Here is a 16,152-nt window from a genome sequence, read left to right as displayed (position 1 = left end):
TTAACAGTATAAAGACTTTTATGCACCCCTTCATACATCTCACAGCAAGTTCAATTCCAATCTATTTGACCAATTCTGACAAATGGTGTTATCTCCTCCACTTTTCAGTTAACTCAAGGAATGTGTCTGGGGTACCCTCTATTGCCTCTACTATTTGATATAGCCATGGAATCATGAGCAGCATATATCAGACACCCACCTCTCCATTGAAGGAATTACTATTTGGGGTAAAGAGTACAAGATTACCCTATACCTGGATGATATTCTGCTCGCTCTCAAAAATTCTTCCTCTTCGATTCTACCTGCAGTAACCTACTTCAGCAAGATCCCAGATTTTGGATAAACTGGAACAAGTCTCAAGTGATGGACATTGATTGTATTTGAGATGGATTTGGACTACAAGAATTCTCCTTTCATTCATGCAAAGAGATAACCTATCTAGGCATCAGGATATGCTCTGATTTATCAAAGACAGTATCTGCAAACATGAATGTCATACTCAGAGAAGTGACAAAAGACATTGAGAAATAGCATTCACTACCAATATATTTATCGGGAAAGGCAGAAGCTATTAAAATGAATGTAGGACCAAGATTAATGTATGTGTTTATTGTAATTCCATTTACATTTCCTGCTTCACCTTTCACAAGAATAGAGTTGTACAACAATTTTTATGGAATACAAAGACACCATGGATAACCCACAAGATACTTAAGAAATCATGGCAAAATGGAGGGCAGGGGATTACCTGATTTGCAATTTATATCACCTGGCTTTTCAATTAAGGTTTTTAATAAGATTGTTCTGTCCTACCAACTCTTCCCAATCCCCAATGTGAGTTGAGATTGAAGAAAAATTAGTTAACCTCTTGGGTGCTCTCTCTCGGCACTTCCATTTTTAAAATGGTTACCTGCACCTTTAAGGAAAAACACAATATTTGCCTTCCCTAACTCCTGAGGTGTCCACACTGGCAAGGCATGTAGAGCGCTTGGACTCTGCAGCTGGAGTTGGAATGACCAGCTAGCAAGTGTGAAAAATCAGGACAAGGAATGGGGGGGGGGGGGGGGGATAGGAGCCCATATAAAAAAACAACCCAAATATCAGGACTGTCCCTATAAAAATCAAGTTGATTGCTACTTCTAATCTCACCAACTCTCCTTACCGGCGGACCTCCCGCAGGCATGCCACCGAAGGCAGCCTGAGTGCTGCCCTCACGGCGACCAGCAGGCCGCCCCCGGCATGCACTTGGTGCGCTGGTGCCTTGAGCCACCCTTGCTTCCATGCCAATCTGGAATAATCCTCATTTAAATTTGCTAATAGCTCAAAACTCAAATCTGCCTGGTTAACCAAGGACATATTAACCATAAAAGATATTGCTGAACACACAGTTTTAGCCTTCTTCACATATCTTACTGATAAATACCAGCTACCAATAGATCAAGGTCCTTTCTACAATGAACTTCAACTCAAAATTATAAAGGAGCTGGGGAATGGCTGGCAGGTCACAAACACTCCACTTGAATTGCACCTTAAAAAGAATAAGAATGTTAGCCAAAAATATTTTGCGGGAAACACATACAAATGGCTGAATTCCTTAATCTATCCCACTGAATATACAGTACCATAAAAGAACAATGGAAAATGAAGCTAAAAATCTCCATTTCTTCTGACAAGTGAGATAATAACTGGCACAATGTATGCAGAACATGCAGTTCTTTGGTTTTGGGTTTCTTTCCGAACAAGTTTACAAGCATTACTGGACTCCTGGGTGACTGCAATGAAGCTGGACTCTCCCCACACAGTAAATGTTGGAGATGTGACAGCGCCAATGCAAACCTGTCTTACACTGACATACAAAAACTAAGTATATCCACACTTTGGGGGAAAAAAATGTGTGGTGTTCTACCTAAGGCAACTAGGGTAGGGTTTTCCCTATGCCAAGCCTCTGTGTTTTGGGCATTCTCAAATCTCTACTCTTTTGAGTAATGGTAAGAAATGGACTACTGCAGCACATATAGTGGCCAAGAGTCATTTTGCAAAAATGTAAATCTGCTGTTCCCCTTCACATTCTTCGAGCTAGCCAATATCACCCTCATGGAAAAACTGGCATTAATCTATAGAGGCACAAGATCCAACTGTGAAGACACTTGGCTGTTCGTGAGAGCTTGACAAATTGATTCCAGGTACATTGAGCTTCTGATGCGCCTTTTTTGAGAGCGTGAGGATGGGGGGTTTGCTATAATGCTTAGGAGTACATATCTGTGAATATTAAAATACTGTGTTATTGTTAAATGTGTACTCGTGCTGCGTTTTCTTTGTAAAGATACAACTGTTAAAATCACCGAAGTACATTTTCTGATGCCGTCTCCCTTGCTCTATCATTTTCCTTCATTCATTTGATCATTCAAAAACTCCACAATATGCACTAAGTCTCTCAGTCATTAATTTACAGAAATGAGGTCTGTGGCTGTGTTGAAAAAATGGACTTATTTCACCCATTCTTGTCTTCAGAAATATGATCTTCCATTTCCACAAGATCATTCGCCCACTCTCTCCCTCGATGGCTTTCCCCAGAAATAACCTACTTCTCTGGAATGAAAGTTTGTTTCCTTCTCTCCTACACTTTTATGCTGGAGACCCAAATAAAAGAAATCTCAGATACTTTATAGAACATTCAACGTGCTGCCACAGGGCCCAATCTTGTGACATGCTGAATGTTTTCAATTTCCATTGACAACTCGAAACCCCTCAGGATATAGCCCTCATCCCTGTGGATTGTCTCTTCACATTAAAGCCAACCACAGTGGACAAACCCCATTAGCTGCCTGTTTCATCATGAAGGGTACATATGTTCTAGCACATGCAACTGCTCTTCCAGTAGGAAGTCAGCAGCCGTTTGCAGTGTGCAGTCATGTGTTCCTTTCAGGAAAAAGTTTTAGTTTTTAAAAACAATTAGTAAGAAGTTGTGATTTCACACACACACACACACACACACACACAGGTCATTTCTTAACATGTTAAAGGATTTTTCTCCCTGTTAGAACCAAGTCTGCAAGTGTGAAGCTGTCAAAATTAAATTGAATTTGGTTATCCATTTGAGGGAGGAGCTCAAAGCCCCTACCCACCCCCAATAAAATGGCCAAAAATAGAGATAGAGAGTGGATTAATGAAAATTTATTTTAAACTGATATTTTTTATTTTATTTAAATAATAAATTTCTCTTTTTAAAAATAAACCTGCTTAAATTTAAATCTGAGTTTAATACAAAATATGTTAAGGACTAAACTTACTATATATTAAAACATTTAAATTAAAAAAAATATGCTGAATCCATGAGTATCTACCATGAACTCTAAGAGTTAAAGGCTGCTTGTAAGAATCGGTGGAAAAATATCCATTTGAGGTCAAACTTTATAAATAATGCACAATAGGTCAGCCTAAGTTACTCTCATTTTCAAGAGACTTAGGCAAGTAAGAATTTAAGCTCCAGTCAGGAGCAATGGAAGCTCCCTAAAAGTGTGTGTGGGGGGGGCCCTACGCCATCCCTTCCCCCTGAACCCCTCCCCCTGCACCACCCCTTTCTCCTGAGCCACCTCCTTGCCCTTACAGCCAGTAAAAAGTGATGGGGCCATGCCCCCTGGACCCAGTCACTTTCACATGAGCATATTTAAAAAAATTTTCAGGCTGCCTTGAAATAATCCTTTTAATTCACTGATTACAGTTAATCCCTCTGTTCCTTTAATAACTCATTTAGTTGTATATGTTAAACATGTTTTGGTAAGAGAAGTTTAAATATGCAAAACATTTAAGATTGTTTTGTTTAATAAAAATTAATTGTATATGTTGTTGTGTTTAATTAAATTCCATTTACCATCCCTAATGTAGCTTGACACAATTTACAAGCAAAAAGTTAATTAGCTAGTAAATGAGCAATATAGCATTCACTATTTTCTAACACACTAAAAATGTGCAATTAATAAGAAGTTGAAAATATTAAGCGATAATTGCTTAAATCAATGTAAATAGCGTACCTCCTAAGTAGCAAAAAGATTAGCAAATCTAGTGTAAAGGCGCTATTTAGCTGTAAATCAACGTTTTAATGGTTATATCAACCAAGGAGAATGCACCTTTCTCTAGGCAATCACTGAACTATAAATGGAAATGTTGATTACAATCAATTATTTAAATTGAGGCTTTCCACTTGGTGATTTAAATCAATGCACCCTGAATAGAATGTAATAAACCAGCCAGAAAACCAAGTTTTGAGTGCTAAACAGGAGTTTTTTTTTCCCCAGCAAGACAGAAAGCACTTGGAGGCAGTGGCTTACAAGGAAAGTGCCTCCTCAGCATTGCTATGTGACACAGTCATCTAAAAAGAATGAATTCAATCCGAGGAAAGAAAGAGGATTAGAACACTTAAAAAACTGGAGTACTTCTGGCACTTTAGAGACTAACAAATTTATTTGAGCATAAGCTTTTGTGGGCTACAGCCCACTTCTTCGGATGCAACACGGAAGCTTATGCTCAAAAAAATGTGTTAGTCTCTAAGGTTCCACAAATACTCCTGTTCTTTTTGCGGATACAGACTAACACGGCTGCTACTCTGAAACTTAACAAATTATGACTTTGCAGTAAGAAGTAAGAAAATGTGATAAACTGACTAATGAATGCTGATAAGCTGGGCAGGTGTTTAACATCTTGAATTCTAACACGGTGAGCTGGTTGTGTGAACAAAGCAATTTTTTACCGAACCCTCCCCATCGCCCACTCCAAACTCCCTTGGCCAATACCAAATGGCTGAGGCCATCACGCAGCAGAAAGCAGGAGACTGCAGGAATTGTTTTGGTTAGAAATCACAATCACAGTAGATATTAGGGAACCTCTCTCACAGAGGAGTAGGGACAATTTGGGAAGAGAAAATCTTCATCTTTAACATATGGAAGTTCAGCCCATGGAGATGAAAGTTCCCAATACTGCAGTGTTTCACCTCGCGCTGAACAGCCTTGTCAAGATGGACCTTAATTAAAGACAAAGGCAGCTGCAACCAATCTAATTCATACCAGCTAAACACAGCCCTCAGTTCCCTGGTCAGTTGTCAAGTGTGGCCATCCACTGGGCACGTCGTCACCAATTTACCATTGCATCCTTCCCTAGAACAGTGGTTCTCAAACTTTTTTTTCCGCAGACCACTTGAAAATTGCAGAGGGTCTCGGCAGACCACTTAATGATCTTTCCAAATGTTGTTTGCACAGTTAGCTAACTATTGTAAAGTTGTTAAACTGAGGCTTTCCACTTGGTGATTTAAAGTATTAACTTTTTTTGTTCTACTAATAAAAGCACACAACTCATATTTTAATATCAGTAGTCTTACCTTTCTAATGAGATGGATGTGCCCTCTCCCTCCCGTTGCAGCAGCCCCCAAGCTGGGACTGGGAAGGAGCGGGGCGGGGAGAGCTCATCTCTCCCTCTCTCCCACACCACAGCAGCCCCACAGCTGGGGCTGGGAAGGAGGGAGGTCTCTCCCCGGCAGCCGCAGCCCTGGAGCTGGGGAAAGTTGCCTCTTTCTCTTGCCACCACAGCCCTGCACGTCCCAAATTCCCCCCACCCCCTCTTCTCACCCCACTTCCCTCTCCCACCTACTCCCTATTCCCCCCCAAGACCACCCCCTCACCTTACATGTGCATCTTCTCCAGGGTCCAGGCACCTAATTAGAGGAGCCGAGCCTGCACGGCCCCACTAATTAGCTAGGTGGCCTTCATTCACTTGTGTGCGGCCGCCCAGGTGCGCACCTTAGAGGGAACTATCCGTGGACCACCTGAATGGAGCTCGCGGACCACAGTCTGAGAACCTGTGCTCTAGAATCAAATCTATTCCCTTCTCCAGGTGTGCAGCAGCCACATTACACAAGTAACATTGCTACAAGGAGTGCTTGCTTGTATGCACACAAATTCTTCCAATCTCATCATTCAAGCCATTTTTTAAAATGTAGGAACAAAAAGTCATCGTTTTGCCCTTCTGCTCCAAAGATCTTTAGTGCATAAGGTTAAAAACAAGCTGCCACAATTTGTATTAGACATTAGCTGCACTGGCTTGATGGAATTAAATGAACTATTCTTGGCTCCAAAGTCAATAAAACAGAGCTTCCAGACTTTGGTTTCAGAGCATGCAGCTAAGAACAATTTATCTAAATCATTGCTTCATATGAGGGGAAAAACAAGCTGCTAACACACATCACTGCACTAATGGCACCTTTCCACAAGCACTGAAAAGCCCAGGCCTGGCTGTCATTATGCAGTCATTTAAGCGAGTGGACAAAAGGGGACTCATTGGCCCTGTGGATTACTACCATAGCCTTTCGCCCATGTTAGAAGAGAGCTTGCTAGCAGAATCCTAGCCAATAATGCACATTTGAGTAAATAAAAAAAAATAAAATTACAAAATTCAACACAATACTCAAGAGACCTGGAACAGCCGGGAACTTTGCAGGTCAGCACTGCAGTACAAAAGCAGAGATACAGTTTAAACAGGTCCTCGATTTCTATAGCGCCCTAAAAAACCCAACTACACTCAATATTACGGTTGCAAGTAATGCCCTCAAAAGCCAACAAGAGACAATATGGAGGTCGCCTGTGCCACCTTTATTCTATCTACATGTGTATGCATTTCAATATGCACTAGTTACATCAACATGTACTATTTTTCCATACAACCCCTGCATCAAGCAGTGCACAGACAGTAAAGCAGAGGTGAAGGTGGTGGTTACACACCACAATCCCTATTTACCAACATTAAAGCAACTTTCCTCTATGGAAATAAAATATTTGTAATGTTTTAAAAATCAATTAAAAAAAATAAGTGTTATTCTTATCCTCACTATTAACGAGGGCACCCCACCTCGTTGGGAATGGGCAACAAGGGATGGATCGTTTGATGATTACTTGTTCTGTTCATTCCCTCTGGGGCACCTGGCATTGGCCACTATCAGAAGACAGGATACTGGGCTAGATCAGTGGTTCCCAAACTGGGGTTCGTGAACCCCTGGGGGTTCATGAAATGTTACAGGGGGTTCTTGGGAAAAAAATCCCTAATGGCAGACAGAGCTGTCGCTAGGGTCCCTGGGCAGCACAGGGCCAGCAGCCTGGAGTCCCTGGACTTCCAAGAGCGAAGCAGATCAAAGCAAGCATATCTAGCACACTGAGGAGATTTAAACTTCAAGACTCCTTATATGAAATGGAAAGGGAGGTGGATATTTTTTGCTGTTTTTTAAATTAAATAGGCAGCTAGTATTGTTTTAAAAATTATTATGAAGAACAAGTTTAAGCTTTGTTGTAATATGTGTTGTTTGCCTAGACTGCTCAAGACCTGAAAGCTTGTGTAGGAGGAACTCTTTGAGTTGGCTTCTTAAATATCTTCATGCTGTTTCACATCTGGTGCTCCTTGATGAAACATACAAGCCTTGTCCTATAACAGGTTTATTCAAAGTGATACAAGCTACAAAAGTGAGATCTTGGAAGAGTGTTGCTATTTTCATAATGTAATAAAAATACTGTAATGATAAATAATAATAAATAGTGTATAATAAGCATGACATAAAAACAAATTTTATATTTCCAAGATCATTGCTTTTAAAATTTATACTCAGGTAAAGGAGAAAATCCCTGGAAATATTCATTTTTAGCAGGGGGTTCGCGAGACTTGACATTCTAGTGAAAGGGGTTCACAAGTTGTTAAAGTTTGGGAACCACTGGGCTAGATGGACCTTTGGTCTGACCCAGTCTGGCCGTTCTTATGATGTAGGGTGGCTCTTCTTTCCTTGCATTCCCAAAAATGGAAAAACTAAGTAGTCTAAAATGTTTGTCTGAAATCACGTTTTTCAACAGTGAAATGTAGAAGGTTGGTTACTTTAGTATGTGCCTCAGAGCACATAGCAAACTAATGTAAGAATTTCATTGCCTGTCACTGAACTGGAGTTACTTTGGGCAGGGAACTCAAGTGTTGAACTTGCACATCACACAACAGTTTAATGTGAGAGGAGTAGGGCTTACATTTGAAACTACCTGGAGAATGTTGGGGAGACTGAACTACATTAATCAAGCTGAAATTTGGCAAGGAGCTTTGGGCTAACACCTTCATTCATGTGAAAAGTTTTAGACCTCAGTTTTGGATGTCATACAGAAAGATACCTCCAGTTGTAGCATACTCTGTCAGCCCCTGCTGAGGAATTAGAGAGTATCCGGAGATAAAAGAATGAATAAGTGCAGCTTGAAGTTCTGCTAGCTGTATAGAATACCACTTTCCACATATCAAGCCAAAAGAAACAACTCAGTTAGTTTTGTGTGGTTAGAGGATATCTTTGAAAGTAGTTCTTGTGAGCTGAACTATACTAAAAATAAGTGAGCAATACCAACTGTTTGAAATTCCTGAAACGAAAACAGTAATGTCTTGGGGCCTGATTCCACGGAACATTCACCTGACATCTGGGTGGAGGCATAGTGTGCTTGTGCAGTACAAACACTGGACCCAGGTTTATTCTCTTCTGATTTTTTATAAGTTGACCGTAAGCGTTAGAGATCAAAAAGACATCCGTAAGTGCAACATAAGTGCATATCCAAATCCATTGCATCACCGAACAGAGTGTTCTCTTAAGCTTTTCTAATATGCTTTAGGGAGTGTGTTTTCATGGGAGCATGGAGTTTACAGAAAATATGTTAACAGCAGTCTTGTAGGTTCCATGTCAGTTCAGTCTGAGATAAAGGGCTGTGCTCACTACAGGGTGAATAGTTGTTGATTTCTGAACATCAGGGGAAGTTAATCTGAACATCTGTGATGTTGGGAAGTACTTACTATTTATTTGTATTACCATAGCAACTAGGAGCCCATGTCCTGAATCAGTACCCCATTGTGCTAGGTGCTGTATAAACACAGAATAAAAAGGCCTTTCCTGCTCCCAAGGGGTTTACAGTTTAAGTATAAGACAAGAGACGACAGCTATAGACAGATGGGGGAGCATGAGAAAACAATGAGAGTACCGTTCAGCATGATAGACTGTGGTCTCAGCACACCAGCAGCCTAAACGCTATCAAGTTTATTGTAAGCATCATGGCAAAGTATTGTGTCGAGGAGGGCTTTGAAGGTGGATACTGCAGGAGCTTTGTGGATGTTTACAGGGGCACATCCCAAGCATGGACCTGAGGCTCAGTGACTCACCTAAGGTCACACAGATAATCTCTGACTGAGCAGGGTATTGAATTGGGGTCTGCCAAGTCCCAGGTTAGTGCCCTAAGCGCAGGGACCTCAGAACATAAGAACGGCCATACCGGTCAGACCAACGATCCATCAAGCCCAGTATCCTGTCCTGTGACAGTGGCCAATGGCAGGTGTCCCAAAGGGAATGAACAGACAGGTTATCATCAAGTGATCCATGCCCTGTCACCCAATCCCAGCTTCTGGCATAGACTAGGGACACAATTCCTGCCCATCCTGGCAAATAGCCATTGATGGCCATATCTTCCATTAATCTATCTAGCTCCCTTTTGAACCCCGTTATAGTATTGGCCTTCACAACACACTCTGGCAAGGAGCTCCAGAGGCTGACAGTGTGTTGTGTGAAAAAATACTGTTTTAAATCTGCTATCTGTTAATTTCATTTGGTGGCTCCTTGTTCTTGTATAATGATAAGGAGTAAATAACACTTCCTTATGTACTTTCTCTATACCGCTCATGATTTTATGGACCTCTATCATATCCACCCTTAGTCGCCTCTTTTCCAAGCTGAAAAGACTTATTAATCTCTCCTCATATGGAAGCCGTTCTATACCCCTAATAATTTTTGTTGCCCTTTTCTGAACCTTTTCCAATTCCAATATATCTTTTTTGAGATATAGCGACCACATCTGCACGCAGTATTCAAGGTGTGGGCGTACCATGGATTTACATAGAGGCAATATAATATTTTCTGTCTTATTATCTATCCCTTTCTTGATGATTCCCAACATTCTGTTCACTTTTTTGACTGCCGCTGCAGATTGAGTGGATGATTTCAGAGAACTATCCACAATGACTCCAAGATCTCTTTCTTGAGTGGTAACAGCTAATTTAGACCCCATCATTGTATATGTATAGTTAGGATGTTTTCCAATGTGCATTACTTTTCATTTATCAACATTGAATTTCATCTGCCATTTTGTTGCCCAGCCACCCAGTTTTGTGAGATCCTCTTGTAGCTCTTCGCAGTCTGCCTGGGACTTAAGTATCCTGAGTAGTTTTGTATCATCTGCAAATTTTGCCACCTCACTGTTTACCCTTTTTTCTAGATCATTTATGAATATGTTAAATAGGACTGGGCCCAGTACATATCCCTGGGGGACACCACTATTTACCTCTCTCCATTCTGAAAACTGACCATTTATTCCTGCCCTTTGTTTCCTATCTTTTAACCAGTTACCGATCCATGAGAGAACCTTCCCTCTTATCCCAGGACTGCTTATTTTGCTTAAGAGCCTTTGGTGAGGGACCTTGTTAAAGGCTTTCTGAAAATCTAAATATACTATATCCACTGGATCACCTTTGTCCGCATGGTTGTTGACCCCCCCCTCAAAGAATTCTAGTAGATTGGTGAGGCATGATTTCCCTTTACAAAAACCACGTTGACTATTTCTCAATAAATTATGTTCATCTCTGTGTCTGACAGTTTTGTTTTTTATGATAGTTTCAACCAATTTGCCTGGTACTGAAGTGAGGCTTACTGGCCTGTAGTTGCCAGGATCACCTCTGGAGCCCTTTTTGAAAATTGGCATCACATTAGCTATCCTCCAGCCATTTGGTACAGAAGCTGATTTAAATTATAGGTTACAGATGACAGCAGTCCTGCAATTTCACATTAGAACTCCTTCAGAACTCTTGGGTGAATACCACCAAGTCCTGGAGACTTATTACTGTTTAGTTTATCAATTTGTTCCAAAACCTCCTCTCCTGACACCTCAATTTGGGACAGTTCCTCAGATCTGTCACCCAAAAAGAATGGCTCAGGTTTGGGAATCTCCCTCATGTCCTCAACAGTGAAGACTGATGCAAATAATTCATTTAGTTTCTCCGCAGTGGCCTTATCGTCCTTGAGTGCTCCTTTAGTATCTTGATCATCCAGTGGCCCCACTGGTTGTTTAGCAGGCTTCCTGCTTCTGATGTACTTAATATTTTTTTGCTATTACTTCTGGAGTGTTTGGCTAGCTGTTCTTCAAATTCTTTTTTGGTCTTTCTAATTATATTTTTACACTTCACTTGCCAGAGTTTATGTTCTTTTCTATTTCCTCATTAGGCTTTATCTTCCAGTTTTTAAAGGATGCCTTTTTGCCTCTGCTTCTTTTACTTTTACCTTAATTTATGTCAATGGGTACATCTATACAACAAGCAGAAACCTATAGCAGCAGGTCTCAGAGCCCGGGTCTACAGACTAGGGCTCCCACTACAGCATTAACAATAGCTGTGTAGATATTTGAGCTTGGGCTAGAGCTTAGACTCTGAAGTCTAGGGAGGGTGGCAGGCTTCAGAGCCTGAGCCCGAACATCTATACAGCTAGTCTGTACACCTGGCCTCTGAGGCTCAGTGCTGTGGATTTCTGTCTGCCATGTAGGTGCACCCAGTGCGACGAAGATGTAAATACGGGCTTCAGCGTGCAGGTTGTAAGGTGCATGGAGAACATAAGAATGGCCATACTGGGTCAGACCAAAGGCCCATCTAGTCCAGTATCCTGTCTTCCGAGAGTGGCCAGTGCCAGGTGCTTCAGAAGGAATGAACAGAACAGGTAATCATCAAATGATCCATCCCCATTGCTCATTCCCAGCTTCTGGCAAACAGAGGCTAGGGATACCCTCCCTGTCAACTTGGCTAATAGCCACTGATGGGCCTATCTTCCATGAACTTATCTAGTTATTTTTTAAACCTTGTTATTGTCTTGGCCTTCACAATGTCCTCTGGCAGAGTTCCAGAGGTTGACTGCATTGTATGAAGAAATATTTCCTTTTGTTTGTTTTTGTTTTGTCTCAACTCAAGTCATGAATAATCTGTTCCTGGCCATGATCTGCAATTTGTAGCCAGATGAGCAATATGGCTGGGGAGGATGGGAAGAGGGCTTGCCTACACACAAACTGGCAATGAAATTAGCTAGAGTGCTTTTAATTAGACTCTTATTATTTATGGAAAGTCTGTAACCAGACACTCTTATTGCAAATTAAACAGGTTTATTTCAATTTAGTTTACACTGAAATAAACCATTCTTAATCTGAGCATCAGTGCCCAAAGCCGCACAGAGACAGATAGGAGCAATTAAAGAAACTCATGTATTTTAGCCAGGCAAGCGATCATATGTTCAGGCATGAGCGGCATATAGACAACCTGAGTGTTATGGGGTTCCCTACAAACTGCTGAAGCCTGGTGATGGGTGTCTGTGGTCACTTTCCAGAGGGCCCCAAAGAACCAGCTATCCATTGCAGTCCTGCCACTCCCCAGCACATGGGGCATTGTGAGTGCCCCTCCCCACCAAGCCTCATACTGGTAAATTTCATGCCCTCCAGGGCCCTGGTGTCTGGGAAGGACCCTGCACAGGAGTGTCACCAGAAAAGGCCCAGCCCCATACAGGGGAGTCATGGGAACCTCCCCCCCCCTCCCAAAAAAAAATTGTAGGTGATGGGGGAATAACACCGTCCATTCCCCTACACACACACACAGTCATAAGGACCAGTCATGATGAGTACAAGCTACAAGGGGGGGGGGGGGAACTACATATGGGAACCCCCCAGTACAAGCTGTAGGGGGGGAGCTAGCCCTACACTACCCCCACACAAAGGGTCCTCCCCCTCCAAGTACAACCTGTGGGGGGTGGGACTAGTCCTGCACTCCCCCCTCCAGGGACCCCCCCAGTACAAGTGGTGGGGGTGGGGCTAGCCCTGCACTCCCCCCCCCCGACCCCTTCCAGTACAGATTATGGGGGTGGGGCTAGCCCTACACACCCCCCCCCAGGGACCCCTCCCAGTACAGGTTGTGGGGGTGGGGCTAGCCCTTCACACCCCTCCCCCCAGGGACCCCTCCCAGTACAGGTTGTGGGGGTGGGGCTAGCCCTGCACACCCCTCCCCCTCCAGGGACCCCTCCCAGTACAGGTTGTGGGGGTGGGGCTAGCCCTGCACACCCCTCCCCCCCAGGGACCCCTCCCAGTACAGGTTGTGGGGGTGGGGCTAGCCCTGCACACACACACCCCGTACAGCCGGAGGGGTGGGGGTGGGGGTAGCTCTGACCCACACACACAGTCACGCAGGCAGGCCCCCGCCGCAGATTAGGGGCGGGGGTCCCGTACCCCTCAGCGCACGCGCACTCACCCTTCACCACTTGCCGGCCGGCCTCCCACCGGCTCCGCTCCACTCTCTTGGCTCCGCCCCGGGGCGTGTCTCCGCCGGAAGGGATGGGGCTGCGCAAGCATCACACCTAACTCCGCCCCGCTGAGGGCATGACGCCATTTCCGCTTCTGGTCCCCTTAGGTTCTCTGCCCGCGGGGTTGGTTCCCAGGTGCGCCTGCGCGAGACGGGAGTGGCCCGCTGGCGGCCCGCCCCACGAGCTTATGCGCATGCACGGCTGGTTGCCGCTCCGCGTGCGAGCGCCGGGCTGCCTAGGGCCCGGCCCGAGGTCTGCGTACAGCTGCCGCTCTTCCAGCCGTGGCGCCTAGGGCAGCTGGTGTGGGGCAGTTCCCAGGCTAACCTGACTGTGGTTAGAAATAGTCCAAATTTTATCAGCTGTAATAGGGTTGCCAACCCTCCAGGATTAGCCTGGAGTCTCAAGGAATTAAAATTATATCTTGTGATGAAATCTCCAGGAATACCTCCCACCAAAACTGGGAACCCTCAGCTGGAAGCTCCTTGGGCCCGGGTGGTGCCTGAACTAGGAACCTGATTAGTATCTGCACCCACCAAGCTGCACTTCATGCTCAGGCACCTTGGCCGGAGGTGAACAGCTGGGGCAGGCACCACAAAGCAGCAACACAGGTTGGCCCAAGCTGCTGTGGAAGTCAAACTATGTTTTTCCCATCTGAGATTATCCTGCCACTTGGCCTAAGAAACCTCTGCCCAGCGCTGCAGAAATCTTGGCCACAGTTTAGGAAGCAGGAATGATTTTGGAAGTGAGTGTCTCCACAGTGCAGAGAACATGCAGCATGGTGCTGCAAGAGAACTGACCAGTAGTGCAGCACTAACTACACCCTACCCTCTACCTGCTACTGGGTTGTGATTAATTTAAGGGCAGCAAGTCACCCCAGAACCCTTTCAAACCAATATTTTTACTTGAACAAGAACTAAATCTGAACCACAATTTTGTCAGTAAAACAAAATTTGGCTTATGGTTAAAATATTTTTAAGCTCACTAGTTTAAAAGAACACTGTGATCTTATTTGCTTTATAAAATAAGAAAGTGATCGAGGAGAGACACACCTCTGAATATGTAAAATCAGTCATTCTTAAAGTTGTTGCTATATATGGAATCACTCCAAGGCACACATGTAGTATTACAGTAATGGAGCAAACGTGAGGACCAGGAAACTGAAGAACAAGCATAACAAATTCAAAATAAAGGGGAAACACAGAATTTACTCATCAGGGAAGCTGCTCAAGAAGATACAGACCAAGATTGAACTGATTTGAGTCATGTGGTTGAAGAAGCTAAACTTAGGAGGCAATAGATGTAACATTGCAGGGAGGTCACTGTTCTACCCATGCACTTGCTGTTGAAGACTCATTGAAGGAATGTGCAGTCTCTACCATAATTTGTAAAGCTTGATATCTAAAGAATAGAGAAACCAAATAATATTGGTAATCATTAGATAGGGATAGGTAATATGATATATAGAGGCAATATGATATTTTCTAAATCCATGGTTCACCCACATCTTGAATACTGTGTACAGATGTGGTCGACCCATCTCAAAAAACATATATTGGAATTGAAAAAGGTTGCCCTTTTCTGAACAAAAATGATTCAGGGTATGGAACAGCTTCCATATGAGAAGAGATTAAAAAGACTAGGACTTTTCAACTTGGAAAAGAGACAACTAATATGATAGAGGTCTATAAAATCATGACCGGTGTAGAGAAAGTAAATAAGGAAGTGTTATTTACTCATAACACAAGAACTAGGGGTCACCAAATGAAATTAATAGGCAGCAGGTTTAAAACAATCAAAAGGAAGTATTTCTTCACACAATGCAGTCAACCTGTGGAACTCTGCCAGAGAATGTTGTGAAGGCCAAGACTATAACAGGGTTCAAAAAAGAACTAGATAAATTCATAGAGGATAGGTCCATCAATGGCTATTAGCAAGGATGGGTAGGAATGGGGTCCCTAGCCTCTGTTTGCCAGAAGTTGGGAATCCGCGACAGGATGGATCTCTTGATGATTACCTGCTCTGTTCATTCCCGCTGGGGCACCTGGCATTGGCCACTATCAGAAGGCAGGATACTGGGCTAGATGGACCTTTGGTCTGACCCATGATCCAATATGAACTGACTATGGGTGATTTTTATGATACTGGGTTAAAATGCAAACTAGAAACATCAAAAGTTTCTTCTTTTTACTTTCTTCAATGAAAAAACAAGATGACATCTTTTTTGAAAATTATATTTTCTCTCATTTATGTACCTTGGCCCTAGAGATCAACTCCTACTGTCAGAGGATGACAAAATCAAGGCAACATTTAATTTACCCAAAATGTGGACAAAAATGGAAATGTTTCATTCGTTCATTTCTCAAGCTCATGGAGCACACAGTGCCCACTTTAGATCACCTTTTCCAGACAGCCTGGTCTCCTGCCAACATTACAATAATTATGTCATATAATCAATGTCAGACATTTGAAATTGAAATATCTGTTGATGATTTGGAACTTCATAAAGCTCATGAAATCTCTAAAAAGGAAGAGCTATCTGGACAAAGGAAAGTGCAAAAAAGGGATTGGGAAGTTCTTGGTTCATTTAGAGATGAGCCATGTCTCAATAAGAAAGAAAACATATTAAACTACTGGGGACATCATAAAAATGGCATGTCCGGGCTGTATCAACTGTCAAACTGTACTGGCAGTTCCAGCAACACGAGTGAGTGCTGAAAGAATGTTTTAAGCTT

At 43.0% G+C, this 16,152-nt stretch overlaps 1 protein-coding gene across 2 annotated transcripts in view; it reads right to left on the bottom strand.

The window, feature by feature from the left end:
* FAM234A (family with sequence similarity 234 member A) overlaps nt 1-13,503 on the bottom strand; it is a 48,333-nt gene extending 34,830 nt beyond the window's left edge. Inside the window, exon 1 of one of the 2 annotated variants that reach the window (XM_044980507.1) lies at nt 13,369-13,503. The gene's annotated coding sequence lies outside the window, so the exon portion shown is untranslated. Of the gene's footprint in view, nt 1-6,462; nt 6,483-13,368 lie in introns of those variants that run through there. The other variant, XM_044980508.1, reaches the window with a different exon arrangement.
* Nucleotides 13,504-16,152: the final 2,649 nt, after the last annotated feature.

Source organism: Mauremys mutica, chromosome 11 (assembly GCF_020497125.1).
Source record: "Mauremys mutica isolate MM-2020 ecotype Southern chromosome 11, ASM2049712v1, whole genome shotgun sequence".
Lineage (NCBI taxonomy): Eukaryota > Metazoa > Chordata > Testudines > Geoemydidae > Mauremys > Mauremys mutica.
The sequence above is the reverse complement of the archived record's forward strand: the minus strand, read 5'-3'. Positions and strand labels throughout refer to the sequence as shown.